General features: G+C 38.0%; 1 protein-coding gene across 2 annotated transcripts in view; it reads right to left on the bottom strand.

Moving 5' to 3' along the window:
• CDK14 (cyclin dependent kinase 14) overlaps positions 1–16456 on the bottom strand; it is a 601018-nt gene that overhangs the window by 453780 nt on the left and 130782 nt on the right. The window lies entirely within an intron of this gene.

Below are 16456 nucleotides of genomic sequence, written 5' to 3'. Positions count from 1 at the left end.
GAAAGTCATTATGTTCTTCAACACTTTAATGCTTGAATACATGTTTAAAATCTATCCCAATCTTGATTTCATCTCCAAACTAGAATGGAGCATATAAAAAGGCTAAAAGGTAGAGATAGTAAAAGTTGAAAACAATTTTCTTTGTTTTTTAACATCTTTATTGGAGTATCATTGCTTACAATGGTGTGTTAGTTTCTGCTGTATAACAAAGTGAATCAGCTATACGCATACATATATCCCCATATCCCCTCCCTCTTGCGTCTCCCTCCCACCCTCCCTATCCCACCCCTCTAGGTGGTCACAAAGCACCGAGCTGATCTCCCTGTGCTATGCGGCTGCTTCCCACTAGCTATCGGTTTTACATTTGGTAGTGTATATATGTCCATGCCACTCTCTCACTTTATTTTGTTTATATTACTCCACTAAACCCCGATTTCCTTCTCAACTTCATTCATTCTCTTACTGCATAGTCTGCCCGCCTCTCTCATTTTATTTTAGTCTCTCTGACTTTTGCTCCTTGTTTTCCACTTTACCTTCTAACTCTTTCGTTCTCCCTGTATTCTGGAGAGTTTGTTTTTCTTTTTAAGTAATTTTATGGCCTCTAGATTGCCTGTAAAGCAAGGTAACTTTATTATGCTGTTTAGAGAAAAGACAACTCTGAAATTGCTTTTAAAGTTTTTTTTCTTCTTGTGAAAAGTTTCCACATCCTTATTTAAGAAGGCAGGAAAACAGAAAGTATCTAAGAAAACCCCATATTGTTAAAGTAAACATATGAAGTGTCTGAGTAATATGTATAAGATGATTCCATATCGGAAAGAAATGTATGTGTATGGATAGATATAAATACAAATATACGTACATACATAGATATAGATAAGTTTTTGAAACAAACAAAAAAATTTTAATTAAATATTAAGCATCAACTCTGTCCTATGAGTGTGTCTCAACTACTAAGCATAGGTTGAATTTTAATTAAATCAAATAAGGATATCATCACACCTTTTAGCATACCACAAAATTACTGAAGCTATCTTTAAAAGACTTAAGGCAGAGTCCTCTAGTCATGATCAAAAACTAACAATTTATCACAAGATTAGATGCACTGACGTGTTTCACTCAATTTTCACTCAAGAGTTCACGTGTTTCTCTTACAGATATGAAAGCAAGAGGCAATAGATGTGATATGGATACGAAACCACCCACACCACTGAGGCAACTGAATTATAACTATAAAATATAAACACATGAACCTGAGGAGTCAATGAACCCTAAACACAAGAAATACAACGAAAATAACATGTAGGCACATCAAAATCAAGTTGCTTAAAACCAGTGATAAAGAGAGTATCTTTAAAAGGAGCCAGAGGGAAAAAAGTACTTTAAAAGATAAGTAAGACAGCAAATATTTGGAAACTAAACAATACAAAAGGGGAATTAGAAAGTATCTTGAACTAAATGGAAATAGTTAAACAGAATATCAAAATGGCAGATACAGCTTAAACAGTACTTTAGCTGTAGAAAAACTTATAATGGTAAATGCATATAGTGGAAAAAAATTCAAATCAATAAGATTACACCTTAAAATACTAGTAGAAAAAGAAGAGAAATTAAAACCTAAAATAAGCAGAGAATTAAAATGATGAAAAAATATCATTATGGAAATAAATGAAATAGAAAATGAAAAACAATTTAAAAAAATCAATGAAACTGAAAGTTAGTTTTCAGAGAAGATTTTTAAAAAATGGATACACCTCTAGCCAGACTGATAAGAGCAGAAAGGTAAAGAACTTATATTGCCAATAACAGATATGAGAGAGATGACATCACTACAGATATCATCAACAACTTTATGCCAATAAGTTCAGCAACTTAAATGAAGCAAATTCCTTGAAAGATGAAAACAACCCAAGCTCACTTGAGAAGAAATAGATAAGTTGAATAGGCCTATGTCTATTAAAGAAATTAAAAGTGTAACCAAAAATGTTATCACAAAGAAAATGCCAGGGCCAGACAACATTACTGGTGAAGTAAACCAAACATTTAAGGGAAAAAAATAACATCAATTCCACAAAAATGTTTCCAAAATATTAAAGAGAAGGGGATACTTCCCCACTCACTATATGAAGCCAGCATCATTCCAACACCAAAACCAGACAAAAGCATTAGAAGAAAACTACAGATCAATTTCTCTCATGAATAAAGATGCAAAAATTATTGGCAATTTTTAAAAAATTGAATCCAATAATATATAAAAAGGATAATAAATAATGAAAATGTAGTATTAATCCCAGGAATGCAAGGTTGGCTTAACACTCAAAAATGTGTAATTCACCATTTTAGTATACAATGTCAGGCAATCTCTAAAATGGCTCCCAGTGATAGCCACTTCCAGATAGTCACACTCTTACTTAGTACACAGATCTTGAGTTTGGGCTGTATTTGTTGACATATCCAATAAACAGAATATGGCAGAAATCATGGGCTATCACTTCTGAGAAAAGATTATAAAAAAACTGTGGTTTCTGTGCTGGTACACTCTCAGTCCTATGCCCCTTCTCTTAGATCACTATCCCAAGGCAAAGCCAACTGCCATGTTAGGAGGCAGCTCTGTGGAGAGGCACATTTATGGAAGGACTAAGGACTGCAAACAACCACAAGAGTTGAGCCTTCAAATGCAACCACAGCCCCAGCCTCCTGTTTGACTGGAACCTCATACAACACTCTGAGCCACAGGCACCCAGCTAAGGCACCCTGGATTCTAAACCCACAGTAACTGTTAAACTGAATGCCTTTCTCCTAAGTACAGCAACAAATCAAGGACATCCACTCTCATTACGTTGACTCAACATTGTATTACAAGTTCTAGACAATGCCAGAAGGCAAGAAAAAAGAAAAATAAATCTACATTGGAAAGAAAGAAATAAAACCAACTTTATTCACAGAAGACATTATCATCTATGTTGAAAATCCAATGAAATCTACCCCCCCCAAAAAACACTAGAATTAATAAGTTTATCAAGGGTATAAGATATAAGATCAATATACAAAAATCATTTGTATTTCCAGATACTAACAACAATCAGAAATTTAAATTTTAAAAACACAATTTACAACAGCTTCAAACAATATAAAATATTTAGTGATAAATCTGACAAAATATGTACAATATCTGTACATAGAAACTATAAAGTATGGCTGAGAAAAGGAAAAAAAAAAAACAAAGGAACCAATCAGGGACTTCCCTGGTGGCTCAGTGGTTAAGAATCTGCCTGCCAACGCAGCGGACATGGGTTTGAGCCCTGGTCCGGGAAGATCCCACATGTCGCGGAGCAACTAAGCCAGTGTGCCACAACTACTGAGCCTGCACTCTAGAGCCCAAGAGCCACAGCTACTGAGAGAAGCCCCTGCAATGTGAAGTGCACACACTGCAATGAAGAGTAGCCCCCCTTGCTGCAACTAGAGAAAGCCTGTGCACAGCAATGAAGACTGAACACAGCCAAAAATAAATAAAATAAAAATAAATTTATTAAAAAAACCCAGCAATCTTGACACAAAAATAATAAACATATATATTCATAAAATGCTATCATAAAAGCATTTTTAAACTACAAGTTCATTGTGACAGGCAGAATTCTACAATGACACCCAATGTCCAGCCTTTGAATAATCCCCTCCCCTTTGAGAGTGAATATGTTGAGATATCACACCATGATTCTATTATGTGATACGGCAAATGGGAGATTACCCTGGGTGGGCCTGACCTAATCAGGTGAGTTCTTTAAAAGCAGAGCATTTTCTCTAGTTGGCCGCAGAAGAGAAAGTCAGAGGTGTGATCTGGCTAGCCTGGAAGAAAGCCAACATTTCATGCTGTGACCTTCCTATGGGGGCCACATGGCACAGAAATGGGGGGCAGCCTCTAAAGGCTGAGAGTAGTCACTGGCTGACAACCCACAGGAAAACGGGACCACTGTCCTACAACCACAAGAAAATGAGTTCTGCCAACAGCTAGTGAGCTTGTAAGAGGATCCTGAGCTCCAGGTGAGACCAACACCTTGATTTCAGTCCAGTGAGACGTAGGGCAGAGAAACCAGCTATGCCATGCCTAGTCTTTTAAACTACAGAAACTGTGAGATAATAAGCTAGTAAGCACATGGTAATGTGTTACACACCAATTGAAAACTAATACACTCACTTTACTGAAATTGCCTAAAAGCACTGTGATATTTGAGCAGAATGTTCTTAGGAACATGCTGCAGATACCCCTTTCTGTATTTGATACACTGTATCAGATCCAGGATAGATAAGCAATGATTCTTAGGACTGCTATCAATAAATGACCATATATTGAGAGTTTTCTGCACGACATAACTCCATCAGCACTATAAAGCCCACGAACAAATTCTCCACATAATTAAATTTATACGCAATTTATGGTCTCCACTTCGCCTGGGTCTGTGCGAATAAAACCAGTATCAGGCTTGCTTTATGTAGGCATCTTCATCCAGGAAAGTCATCTATACTTGAGTTTTCCACATAGGGCAAAGTGACTGTTCTGGAAAAGTTTCAAGTTTCCAATATTTGGGACAAACAACTTAAACATGATCTGGCCATCTCTGTTAACCACAAGCACAACAGAAAGCAGACTCCAGGCCCTTCATAATAAGGCTATGGGGAAGCAGCCTCACTGACCTCATGGGCTCGTCAGACCCTGAAGAGAAGAGGGAGGGGTTGGGTGTGGGGAAGGATCCAGACAAGGTGAAGTAATAAGGGCACTCATTCCCCTTAGCTGCAATCTCTGGCATACTATAGAATAAAACTATTGAAGTGCACAGGGTACGTGAAGAGAAGAGTGAGCTGACTAGAGTCCTAGCCATGAAAGAGGGTTCTAGAAGACAGATTATACACTGGTGCTATTTCCCCAGTGCCCAGATCTTCATTTGAATCTTTCCATCAACCTGTCAGCAATCTAAATAAACACTTCCCCTCCCCAAACAGAATCTTTCTTCCTACAACAAGATGCTTGTGGTCGGTGCAGATACAATCTCATAATATAAGAAAACTAGAGGACAAAAGCATGCATGTCAAATTGGAAAAAAATCAGTAGGAACCCATAACCTCAAAAAGGCAGATTTTTTCAACCACCCAAGAGTAGCCCTTTGATCCACTGCTAACTTTCATGTATACCCCCAGTGCCTAGATTCTGGTCTATGTTCCGGTTCTCCACTATGAAAAAAGAGGAATCCTTGGAAGTAACCTGATTCCAGTTCACAGGGCAGGAAGCACAAAACAGCTGTGAAATATCCAGCTGTTACCAGAAAACTAGGATCCTTTCAAAAATGTCAGTGACAATGCCAGAAGGACAAAGGAATCTGGCTATAGGGATTCCTACTGGCCAAACTGTGATTACATATTTGAGCATCAAAAGGAAAAAAAAATTATGGTTAAATGGAACAAGAGAGTTATTGAAAGACCCTGAGTTCATTACGCTTTTGAGAAAGAAAAGTCAATATAAACGACAAATGGCAGTTATATGGAAGGATGACTATAACAGGATATATAGTTGGTTTTCACACATAGAACTGTGAGTAAGCCAAGTAGTGCCAGAAAAAGTAGGAATTGCACCAAGAATAGGAATGATTGCTCAAAGCTTGTGGAGGGGGGTCTACACAGCACAAGTGTAGAAAGAACAGCAACACGGGTGTTCCACTAACAGACCAGGTCAATATAACACAGTAATAAACAAAGGGTATGTGATGTTGCCTAAGCAACATTTTACAAAGAATACATTTAGTGGAGAGACACCAGATTGTAAATAAAATTTATTGTGAAGTCAATGTGGAATGCATTTTTTGGAAATAAGTTAAATTTTAGTAACTAAGTGAAATTTAACCCTTAAATAGAAAATTCAACTTGACTGCTAACCAATGACTCAGATCTGAATCACTTTGGAAAAATCAACCAAAGCCCCAACAGTCTGCAACTCGGATCCTGTAATCCCAGCTATTCGGAGAAGCATTGTTTTACTTGTGGACTTGTAAAGATTACACAACTCCAAGAAGATTCAAAAATATTACTAGTGAAACCCCTGGAAGGAATCTACTAATTAGATCTATAACCCTAGGAAGGCATAAAAAGAAATATAGAAATAATATGAAATTAATTAAACCCACAGTGTTGGTGTTTTAAAATAGGATGAGTGTAAGTGTAGTAATATTATGTGCAATAATCATATTTGTGCATGTTTTCTTTGTTTAAAGTATCTGAAATATGTTAAAATAATCAGTCACACTAAATTAGTATTTGAAATTAAGGGAATTTAGTTAAGTCAGTCATCAGTGCTTAAGTAGACTGAGACAAATTGGTTTCCAAAATTACATTTATTAGCTACATATATTTTTAAGGATGTGGGCACTAGCTGTGGATGTTCCAGGCACAGAATACTCTTGGACATGACATTCACCATCAGCTTTCACTGTCCTTTACACATAGTTTGTTAGTGCCCTCTGCACAGGGCACACCAAGCCATAGACTTCCTCCTACACCAAGCCATGGACCAAGCCAGTCACAATAAATAGCTATAGTAGCAGTACTGCCTGAAAACCACAGACATTCCAGTATCAACGGGAAACAGGATATGTCTTCTCTATGATGGCATTTTTTCACACTTCCTTGATCCATTTAGAAACTGAAGTGACAAAATTTACAAAAGCAAGGATGTCTGATGGTACTTGAAAACAGATAAAAAGAAGAAATCATCACAAATACCAACATAAACTTCTGTTCCTTTATTTTTTTCCAGTAAATTCAATAGAACCTAGAATTTCAAGCATGGTGAGAGATGCACCCACACATTTAGGTGTTCATCTGAATCAATTATTTTGGTTCACTCATCATTAACAGGGGTCTGTACATTAGCTGGCAGACTCAAAACTCAGTAAAAACTGTTAGCAATTCAAACAGTGTTGGAGGCTCCAAAAGTCACAGTTTGACCTACAATTTTAGCTTGGAGCTATGTAAAATCCAGACAACTGTCCCCAAAACTCACAGCAGTGGATTTGAAAGAGCACAACTTAATTCAGTTAAGGTTGGCACTCATTTCCGGGGAATTCATTGGGGCTGAAAATTGTCCCTTTGAATCAACCATTTTCTGGTGATTGGCATTTTACTGGGTTCAGAGTGTGATCTTCTGTACTTCTTCACTCCACCCTCTTCATGAAGGCAAACACCATAACAAGAATCGGTTTAAGTCATGATCTTTTGCCATTCATGAAAGGAATATCCATGACAGGCCAATGCAAAACTGAAATCAGCAAAATTCCTGACACTGAAACAACCTCTTACAATTGTTTTCCCCTCATCTGTTACCTGATGAGGGCCTGACAGCTTTCTCTTACTCAATATCTTCTCTCAAAATCGGCTACCAATTAAAAAGCCACCATCAGTCATTTACAAGTTTGTGAACACTTAAATCAGAGCATTACCTCTCCCTGGATTATCTGAACTTTAAGCATTATAGCATTAAAAAGCTCCACTCCTTATAAAAGAAATCTCAGCTTTCAGGGATAGGTGGACAAGGTATTTTGGTAGGAGTGGGGAATGAAGGGGGCGAGGGTAGGAGAAATGTCTAATGCCACAAGAATCATAACCCATGACAGCTGCCTTCATCTCTAACCTAAACCTGCAAGATCTGAAAGTATGCTGTCCTCTCTTTGGTTGTAGTCTTCTCTTTTCTCACCTGTGTGTGTTTGTCTGTGTCTGTACAGAGGTGGCAGTGTGAATGGCTATAGGTGTATAGAGGTGTATAGAGGTGGCAATGTGAATAGCTACATGGAACAAAAAATAGAACGTGTTGTCTATGTATATAAAGGGATATATGCCTGAATGTACTTTTACTTATAGCTATGTTTTATCAGAACGAACATCTTGCCTAAAATCACCTTCAGAACATTAGCGAATATACGGGCAAGCCTGCGGCCCATATTAAGTCAGAACCAAGTGACTCAGAACAAGTCACTGCAACTCTCTGGGTCTCAGTCTTTTCATCTGTAAAATGACACAGCTGGAGTAAACAGCTCTTCAGACCTTGCAAAGCTCAACTGTTCTATTACAAACTCCAGGCAGCAGCTTACAGCTGGTAAATGATTTTAAATAGAGCAACTAGAGAGCTAAGACCAGACACATAGATTCACTTCTCTGTGCTTCCTTTTACTTCCCCTTTGCCTTAGAATTTTAGGGTTTAGAGAGGAGGCAGTGAGGTTCACACCATAAACACCTCTCCAGAGAGCTCCAGCCTCTGCGGGTGTTCCTTAACTCTAAAATCCTGGCATTGTCTCTCAGTGATGGCATCCTGGGCCTTTTGACTGAGGGATTATTTGTGAGTAGCATGGAGTAGCAGTCACACTGTGGGACGCTGGCAACACTAGTTCTGTCTACTAAACGCCAGTCATGCCCCTATGTCACTGTCACTGTCGCAACCAAAAAAGCCCTCACTAAGAACTACATCGTTTTTAGACTGTACCTCATAACCCGTCACTTAAATATACACTGTCTTATGTGCTTTCATATAAGCTACTGTGGAGTTTGTCTTGATGCGTTTGGTTTATCTGCTGGGGTGGGAGGAGGTCTTTGTCTCACTCTGTTTCTCACGTATTTGTATTTCCACAACCAGACTGTAAACACCAAAGCACAGAAACCACGTCTTCCATTTCTTTCACATTCCCAAAACTCAAATGGCAGCACAAAAAATGGGTGCTCTGGTAATATTTACTCAAAGATGGATTGTTTTCCTTATTATAAGCCTTCCCCTTTAACTGAACATGGGCCATTACAAAAATGAGTCCTAAGAAACTACATAACGATGAGGCACCTTCTGAGCCGAGATCTTTTCCAGTCAACAAAAGGTTTCACCAGCTGTTCCCACTTACCAGAATTCAATGTCCACTACTGGGATTTAATTTTAAAATGCTTATTTTTCTACTGACTGGTTTCTTTGGGGTCTGACCTAATTTCATTCAATCCTGAATCCATCAGCTAATGGACACAGTTGAATGGAGAACTCTTGAGGACATCACATTCCTTTATGCCGCTTCAGTGACTGTAGTTTTGTTGCAACCTTACTGGGCTTCAGTGCTTATCACCAAGAGACTTGATCGTTGTTTTGCTGATTCTATTATGAAACATTTAGGTGGTCTTCCCAGGAGCTTAAACTTTAATATGCATTACTAAAATAATTTTATTTAGTTGCTTTCCCTTCTGTTATAATGAGACACTTGATTTAGATATGAGATACAGTTTGCTTAAAGGCTGGCATAGATAGATGCATATATTTACTGACCTCAAGGTTCTTTATTTTACACTACTTCCACTAAAAAGTAACTAGCCCAAAAAGGTAAGGGAAGAAAGAAGATATGTGAAATTTTTTACTCCCACTTGACATCCATAATTATATGCTGATTAAAATTCCATGATTTCATAATGATAAATTTAACATGAAGTTTAATGAACACTCACAGTAAGGGTTGAAATGCCCTCTCTCTGTTGTTAGTTGTGGCCTATATAGGTTTTTTGGAATGTAGTTATTTTGGGCGATCAGGACTTCATCAGGAATTATTCTTTAACCCCTGACTGCCTTTGGACCAGCAGCACAGTCATCACCCACCATCACCTCACCTCAGTCCTACTGAGTCAGAACCTGCATTTTAACAAGATCCCAGGGGATTTGTATGCACACTGAAGTTTGAGGTGCAGTGCTCTAAACCATATAATAATAATAGATTCTGCTACTACGGTCAAATAAAGAATTGAGGTTGTGAAAGAGGCAAAATTTGTTTGTCTCTGGGTACAACATAAGTGATAATCATTTCAACATTCCTTGGGTAGCGTTTTTGCTCAAACTTCCCACAAAAGATCATAGTAATTTCAGATAATTCTTTAATATAATTTTGAACTCTGAAATAAAATTTTCCAATAAGCTACCCCCAATATATTCAGGAATTTTAAAAAAGCAATGGGATTGGAGTGTGTGAGGAGTAGAGAAGGAAGACTATACATAAATTATAGTAACATATATAACATTACTTCCTGCATAGAAACTTTTATTTGTTTCTAATACAGAAGCATTGCTTTACCATGGGCCACCATATCTATAAAAAAAATGACCACAAAATTATTCTAAGGCGAAGTGAACCCAGAATTTTGCTTTACTCTTTATTTACCAGAGTTTATGTAGTAGCTTTGAAAAAAACAATTCAAAGGAAGTCACTTCAGGATCCAGAAATGAAATTCTAAAAGGAACTTACATGCATGAAGAGTGCCATGTACTATAAAACAGGTCCTCCCTTGGGCGGGAAAAAAAAAAAAAAACCCTTTGCCTGTGAGGCATAACTGAACATTTCCCACCCTGGTCTGGACAAGGACCCGAACCCCTACTCCCAAACAGAAGGACAGGGCAATTCTGTGGAATTCTGGGCCTCTTTCAGTCACTGCGTCCACTAAAAACTTACTAAATATCCGCAAGAAGTCAATGGGAAAAAGAAGACGATGTGTGAATTTTCTCATTCTCACTTGACATCCATAATCATATGCTGGTTAAAATTTCATCATGGAAAAAAAGAGAGTCAGGAGTATAGCAGTCATATCATATGGCCCAATGAACATACTCGGAGGTGAAATATTAGAATCGATATCTATATTACTTCCCCCCTCTCATTTAGAGCCAGAGGGCTCAGAAATGGGGCTCATGACATGAGAATACCCACACACAGCACAGGAGTGGCTTTGTTGAGATTCCACAAAGCAAAAGCCTATTCCAACCTACGAAATTCCCATAGCTGCCGTGGGGAACTGGAATACCCATTCTCAACACAACAGAAGACTCGAGCTACAGAAAGTGGCTCACACTGCATGGCTAATTAGTTTCTTCATCAAGACAATATTCCCTTATAGCTCTTGCTCTAGAAAAGAACAAGTCTGTTCCTGCAAATAGGGACTTTCCCCCACACTCCTCATAGAATTTACAGGTTTAAATATAGCTTTTCTTTTTATTAGGTTTTGTTTTGGGTCCTACCTGAGAAGGAGAAACCAGGGTGTGTTTTCAAAGGACCCCACACCATACAGAGGTACAAAATAACCTGGGAGGGGAGCTGACTAATATTAACTAGGGCAATTTTAAAACGTCAACCGTGTCAGAGCACTAATAACCAATAAACAGATCAGGCTGAACTCAGATTCACAGATGTTTAAAATCAATAACATGGTCCAGAATGCTTTCTGTACACATATGCTTAGCGTTTGAGGGCTTTTTTTTTTTTTACAACATAGATGCATATATTTACTGACCTCAAGGTTCTTTATTTTACACTACTTCCACTAAAAAGTAACTAGCCCAAAAAGGTAAGGGAAGAAAGAAGATATGTGAAATTTTTTACTCCCACTTGACATCCATAATTATATGCTGATTAAAATTCCATGATTTCATAATGATAAATTTAACATGAAGTTTAATGAACACTCACAGTAAGGGTTGAAATGCCCTCTCTCTGTTGTTAGTTGTGGCCTATATAGGTTTTTTGGAATGTAGTTATTTTGGGCGATCAGGACTTCATCAGGAATTATTCTTTAACCCCTGACTGCCTTTGGACCAGCAGCACAGTCATCACCCACCATCACCTCACCTCAGTCCTACTGAGTCAGAACCTGCATTTTAACAAGATCCCAGGGGATTTGTATGCACACTGAAGTTTGAGGTGCAGTGCTCTAAACCATATAATAATAATAGATTCTGCTACTACGGTCAAATAAAGAATTGAGGTTGTGAAAGAGGCAAAATTTGTTTGTCTCTGGGTACAACATAAGTGATAATCATTTCAACATTCCTTGGGTAGCGTTTTTGCTCAAACTTCCCACAAAAGATCATAGTAATTTCAGATAATTCTTTAATATAATTTTGAACTCTGAAATAAAATTTTCCAATAAGCTACCCCCAATATATTCAGGAATTTTAAAAAAGCAATGGGATTGGAGTGTGTGAGGAGTAGAGAAGGAAGACTATACATAAATTATAGTAACATATATAACATTACTTCCTGCATAGAAACTTTTATTTGTTTCTAATACAGAAGCATTGCTTTACCATGGGCCACCATATCTATAAAAAAAATGACCACAAAATTATTCTAAGGCGAAGTGAACCCAGAATTTTGCTTTACTCTTTATTTACCAGAGTTTATGTAGTAGCTTTGAAAAAAACAATTCAAAGGAAGTCACTTCAGGATCCAGAAATGAAATTCTAAAAGGAACTTACATGCATGAAGAGTGCCATGTACTATAAAACAGGTCCTCCCTTGGGCGGAAAAAAAAAAAAACCCTTTGCCTGTGAGGCATAACTGAACATTTCCCACCCTGGTCTGGACAAGGACCCGAACCCCTACTCCCAAACAGAAGGACAGGGCAATTCTGTGGAATTCTGGGCCTCTTTCAGTCACTGCGTCCACTAAAAACTTACTAAATATCCGCAAGAAGTCAATGGGAAAAAGAAGACGATGTGTGAATTTTCTCATTCTCACTTGACATCCATAATCATATGCTGGTTAAAATTTCATCATGGAAAAAAAGAGAGTCAGGAGTATAGCAGTCATATCATATGGCCCAATGAACATACTGGGAGGTGAAATATTAGAATCGATATCTATATTACTTCCCCCCTCTCATTTAGAGCCAGAGGGCTCAGAAATGGGGCTCATGACATGAGAATACCCACACACAGCACAGGAGTGGCTTTGTTGAGATTCCACAAAGCAAAAGCCTATTCCAACCTACGAAATTCCCATAGCTGCCGTGGGGAACTGGAATACCCATTCTCAACACAACAGAAGACTCGAGCTACAGAAAGTGGCTCACACTGCATGGCTAATTAGTTTCTTCATCAAGACAATATTCCCTTATAGCTCTTGCTCTAGAAAAGAACAAGTCTGTTCCTGCAAATAGGGACTTTCCCCCCCACCCCTCATAGAATTTACAGGTTTAAATATAGCTTTTCTTTTTATTAGGTTTTGTTTTGGGTCCTACCTGAGAAGGAGAAACCAGGGTGTGTTTTCAAAGGACCCCACACCATACAGAGGTACAAAATAACCTGGGAGGGGAGCTGACTAATATTAACTAGGGCAATTTTAAAACGTCAACCGTGTCAGAGCACTAATAACCAATAAACAGATCAGGCTGAACTCAGATTCACAGATGTTTAAAATCAATAACATGGTCCAGAATGCTTTCTGTACACATATGCTTAGCGTTTGAGGGCTTTTTTTTTTTTTTTAACATCATGAGGACAAGAGAAACTGTCATTTGTCTCAGAGGCTGTGCAAACAAGAGTCTCGGGTGCCTTCTGAATTCTGTTTTCTGTTCCTAGTTTCACTGCACCACCCACAGCTTCTTTGTACTAAAGTAGCCTAGTTCTTCCTTCATGTTTATACCTTTCAAATATCTGTAGCTCACTATTCTGTCCCTCATGTAAGATAAAGCATCCAGAAGGTAAAATAACATTAAAAATTGGAAACTTGTAAAGAAGACACTACTGGAGGTTCTGACTGATCCATTAGGACCTGAATTTCTTTCCCCTGGTAACCACATGAACAGCATTTAAAAATAAAGATTGTAAATATTTTTAAATTCCTTCCCTGAAGGAGAAATAAAATTGTGTACTCTCTTCTTACTCTGAAACAGATGGTTATATAAATAAATACAACTTATATCTCCTCACCTATAATAACCATCTTTTAAATAACATTTAACTACATTATTAATGCCTGGAATATAACTTAGTGATTAATGTCAAGAGTGAGGGTAGAAAGTTTAAAAGTTTAATAGTTTTATTCTAATAAAATAAATCTAGATGCAAACCCCACCAAAGATTTCAGAAAAATATAGGGCACCACTCAATATAGGATTGACTTTTGAAGCTCTTAAAATTTTCAGAGAATCATATATGGGTCACTAACCACACAGCTTATGAAGAGAAACACAGGGAACAAAGAATGCGCGGGGAGAAAATGGAAGTATCTTTCAATGTAGCTTTAACAACTGGTCCATCTATTGTAAAGAGCTAAAATTTCAGTGATAATAAATTGGACAGAAATCCATTAATAATAAAGTCCTAACTGCTTCCATGAGGACTGGTTCTATAAACCTTTCCTATGACTGAGAAAATTCAATAGTGAATCCTAACTGAGATATCCAAGGTGAACAGAGCAGAACAGTGGGATACACATACCCTGCTGTTTGTCTGCCACCTGAAAACAAACCCCAGTGCTTCTAGGAGCATTTCACAGTCATCTTTGTATTTTTAGCAAGATCTCATTTAGCTGTGGAACAAGCCACTGGGGCAAACTGTATCAGTTGGGCTGAAGAGGAAGTCTATAGAACATATAATCCTTCCCAAACCTGCCAGATGATAACTAGAATACTGGAGCATTCTTTCACACCCTCCTTTTATCCACTCAAACCCAATAACATTAAGAAATTGTCATATATGCTCAATAAACAAGCAAACTGGAGAAGAATCTTGGGCAAGATATAAGTTGATAGAAAAGAGAGATGGAAATTAAGGATTTCTAGATGACCATGACAATGATGATGATAGCTATTATTGAGCTCTTATTATATGAGTTACTATTAAAAATATTTTATAAGTAGTTTCTCAATTAATCTCTACAACAACCCCATGAGGTATTATTATTATCCCAATCTTATGGATGATTAAATTGAGGCACACAAGAGTTAAGTAACATGTCCAAGACCACACAGAGAATTCGCACAGGAAATGGGATTTATTCCAAGACTCTGGCTACAAAGCCCAAGCTCTTGACCACCAGGCTGTCTTCCTTACATGTCCCCTGGGACTTACATCCTGCGAGAAATAAGGAAAGCAGAGACCTGATCTGCAACACTTCTCTCATTCTTTCTTCTCCTGATGCAAAAGAAAAGCATTTTTAAAACTGAGCAAAATCACTGCTGTGTTTTAAGGTTTTCTGACCCATCCTCCCTGCCTGCTCACCACTTCTAGCATGTAAATTTAACATGCTTTTGACTAATCTGACTCTCAATCAGCCTCATATCAAAAGTCAAGCCTGAACATCAAAGTATTAGGGGGTGGGGCAAGGGCAGAAAGCAAAAAGATTTCTTTAGAAGGACAGGCTGACGGGGAAGATGGGAAGTCTCAGGCATTAGACACTGCCATGTTGAATCTTCCTCTTCTCATATATGTTTGTGTTTCCTGAATAGTATATTAAAGGCGCGGATATAAACTGCTGATTGATCCCATCTAAGAATCATCAAATCAGTCAATGATAGATAGACAGACAGCTCTAGGGCCTTAACTTGGCTTTCTAAAAAGGATCTTCTATCAGAAAACCATCTGGATTTAAAAGCAGCATCAGGAAGAAATATGAGAAAGAGAATGCTATATTGATGAAGCCAGGCTTACCTCATCCAATGGAAATCTGCTTAAGACGGCATCAAGCTAATACCCTCTCTCACTCCCCTCTAAGTCAGAGGATATCTGGGATTTGGGGATTGAGTGTCCACTGAAAACAGCAGTAGGGAATGGGAGAAGGCTTGCAGTGGGCGTCAGGAGACTGAGTGGAATCTCGCTCTCCAATTGGCCAAATGAAATGAAGATGAGCCAATTAGATAACACAATTGCTGAAAAACCTCCCAGTCCTAAGTCTCTGATTCTGCAAGAGGACTTCAACATGATCAGTCTTTGCTTATAAAGTTAGATAAAATAAAAGACTAGAAGTAGAGTGGGTAAAATTTGAATGTTAATGACAAAAGCTACAGTCCAGCCTTCCATTGAATATTTCAGCTGATAGTTGCTTTCTATAAGCAAAGAACGGACATGAAAATCTAACTAGCCCAATTACCATGCTCAATTACTAGCCCATGTAAAGAATCCAAATGAATATCCTTAGATCATTCCCTCAGTGCATTTCTATTCTTCATTCCTTGCCCTTCCCCCCAGGCTTTTATTTTTAGTATCTCTAAATTATCCGCATTTATTAGATGTCCATAGAGGTCCATATGGGAACTTGATTCAGTGAAATCATAAGGGGGTGGGGGTGGGGAACTGCTGTCTTTTCCATATAAAAAAATCAAACCATACATTAAAAAGGAATGAAATTCTGATACATGGTACAACATGGATGAACCTTGAAAACATGCTGAATGAAATAAACCAAACACAAAAGGACAAATACTGTATGATTCCACTTGATATGATATGAGATACCATGAAGAGGCAAATTCTTAGACCCAGAAAGTAAACTGGAGAGATTACCAGGGGCTGGGGAGACGGAGAATGGGGAGTTATCATTTAATGGACACAGAATTTCTATTAGGGATGATGAAAAGTTCTGCAAGTGGGCAGCGATGATGGTAGCCAAACACTGTGAATGTACTTATG

This window comes from Physeter macrocephalus, chromosome 5 (assembly GCF_002837175.3).
Source record: "Physeter macrocephalus isolate SW-GA chromosome 5, ASM283717v5, whole genome shotgun sequence".
Lineage (NCBI taxonomy): Eukaryota > Metazoa > Chordata > Mammalia > Artiodactyla > Physeteridae > Physeter > Physeter macrocephalus.
Note: the sequence above shows the minus strand (reverse complement) of the source record. Positions and strands in the feature narration are given on the sequence as shown.